Source organism: Sinocyclocheilus anshuiensis, unplaced genomic scaffold, assembly GCF_001515605.1.
Source record: "Sinocyclocheilus anshuiensis isolate Anshui unplaced genomic scaffold, SAMN03320099.WGS_v1.1 scaffold10188, whole genome shotgun sequence".
In the NCBI taxonomy this organism is placed as follows: Eukaryota; Metazoa; Chordata; class Actinopteri; order Cypriniformes; family Cyprinidae; genus Sinocyclocheilus; species Sinocyclocheilus anshuiensis.
The window spans coordinates 1,384-3,387 of record NW_015556565.1 but is presented as its reverse complement, the minus strand read 5'-3'; the positions used below and the strand labels follow the sequence as shown (position 1 = coordinate 3,387).

At 48.5% G+C, this 2,004-nt stretch overlaps 1 non-coding gene across 1 annotated transcript; it reads left to right on the top strand.

The window, feature by feature from the left end:
• The first annotated feature begins 1,744 nt into the window (after positions 1-1,744).
• On the top strand, positions 1,745-1,816 carry trnag-ucc (transfer RNA glycine (anticodon UCC)). Its single transcript has one exon. It is a non-coding gene; the product is annotated as a tRNA-Gly (tRNA).
• The last annotated feature ends 188 nt before the right edge of the window (positions 1,817-2,004 follow it).

The following is a 2,004-nucleotide window of genomic DNA, read 5'->3' as shown; positions in this document are numbered from 1 at the left end:
GGTTTTTCCCCTGCCTGTTTAAAAGTCTGTGCTGACCAACTGGCCCCAATCTTCACACAGATCTTCTACAGATCATTGGAGCTGTGTGAACTTCTTGCGAGTGAGCTGTATATTTTGAGGCTCTGATCACAGCAGAGCTACACTGGAAAGACAGCGCTTTTTTGTACGTGACGGGATCCAAACCCTGGACTTGCTCTCTTTAGTGCGGGGCCCAAACAAAGATCGCATCAGCTCCTCTAGCCCTATCAGCGACTCATGTGCTTTGAGCATTCTTACTGACTGCGCAAGCCAGCATCAACTTCCTGTGTTGATGGTATAGGGGTGAGCATTGCTGCCTTCCAAGCAGTTGAGCCGGATTCGATTCCCGGGAAACGTATTTCCTTTGGTTAGGGCTGAAGTCAAAGCAGAACTGCTTCTGTAACCTCTGGCTGCACCAAAACGTTTTGGAAGTGTCGTTCTGCAGCAGAAAAACACTAGCTCTCCCGGGTTCGATTCCCGGCCAACGCATTTCCTTTGGTTTGGGCTGAAGTCAAAGCAGAACTGCTTCTGTAACCTCTGGCTGCACCAAAACGTTTTGGAAGTGTCGTTCTGCAGCAGAAAAACACTAGCTCTCCCCGTCGTGGAATCGAACCCAAGTCTTCCGTGTGACAGGTGGAGATACTGTCCACTATACTAACGAGGAATTGCCCATGTATGAGTTCGCCCCCAGCCAACGCCACTGCACCGACAACACTAAACAAAGCGTGGCTTTTTCTTACGCTGACCCAGCCCTTACACCATAAAATACCGAATGGACCCATCATCAGCTGAAGTCGTTTCACTTTTGGAATGCTACACGTTAGAGGGGTCATTATATACTCTTTTATTTATTTAATTGTTTTCTCCAACTTCTCAGATGGAGGCAAGAGAAAGAGATTGCATTGCCTTCATTGGGCTTGTGGTTACGACCAAAGGGACTTTTGTGACATTTACTCCTCCCGTTTTCGAGTGAGGGGAGTGCGTGGAGACACTGCTCGAGTTTCTCTTCATTATCGCATAAATCTTTTGCCTTTTACTAAAGATTTCAGTGGAGGGTAATTTTTTGCGAGTGACCTGTATTTTTGGAGGCTCTGATCACAGCAGAGCTACACTGGAATGTCAAGAACAGCATGAGAAAGAGATTGCATTGCCTTTATTGGGCTTGTGGTTATTGGGTGACCGAAGGGACTTTTGTGACATTTACTCCTCTTGTTTGGAGTGAGGGGGTGACGAAATGCAAGTGGGCAGGTGTCGGCATGCTAGATTACGCTTGACGAGCGTAGTGGTTTACCACAGGGAGTGCACAGGCCCAAGGGCGTGGAGACACAGCTCGAGTTTTCTTCATTGTCGCATAAATCTTTCGCCTTTTACTAAATATTTCCGTGGAGGAGAACTGTTTGCGAGTGACCTGTGTTGTTGGAGGCTCTGCTCACGGCAGAGCTACACTGGAACGTCATGAACAGAGTGAATTTGGCCGACTGTCAACGCGGTGGGATGATGTGCAACTGGTCAACTTCTGTATTTGCAGCCTTTTTGGTTCCTGCGTCACATTTATTTAGCGAGCACGGAAAGACAGCGCTTTTTTGTACGTTACGGGATCCAAACCCTGGACTTGCTCTCTTTAGGGCCGGGCCCAAAAAAATATCGCATCAGCTCCTCTAGCCCTATCGGCGACTCATGTGCTTTGAGCGTTCTTACTGACCGCGCAAGCCGGCATTGTCCACCTGTGTTGGTGGTATAGTGGTGAGCATAGCTGCCTTCCGAGCAGTTGAGCCGGGTTCGATTCCTGGCCAACACATTTCTTTTTGTTTGGGCTGAAGTCAAAGCAGAACTGCGTCTGTAACCTCTGGTTGCACCAAAACCTTTTGGATGTGTCGTTCTGCAGCAGAAAAACAGCAGCTCTCCCCATCGGGGAATCAAACCCCAGTCTTACGCGTGACAGGCGGAGATACTGTCCACTATACTAAGCAGGATTGTTGCATGCAT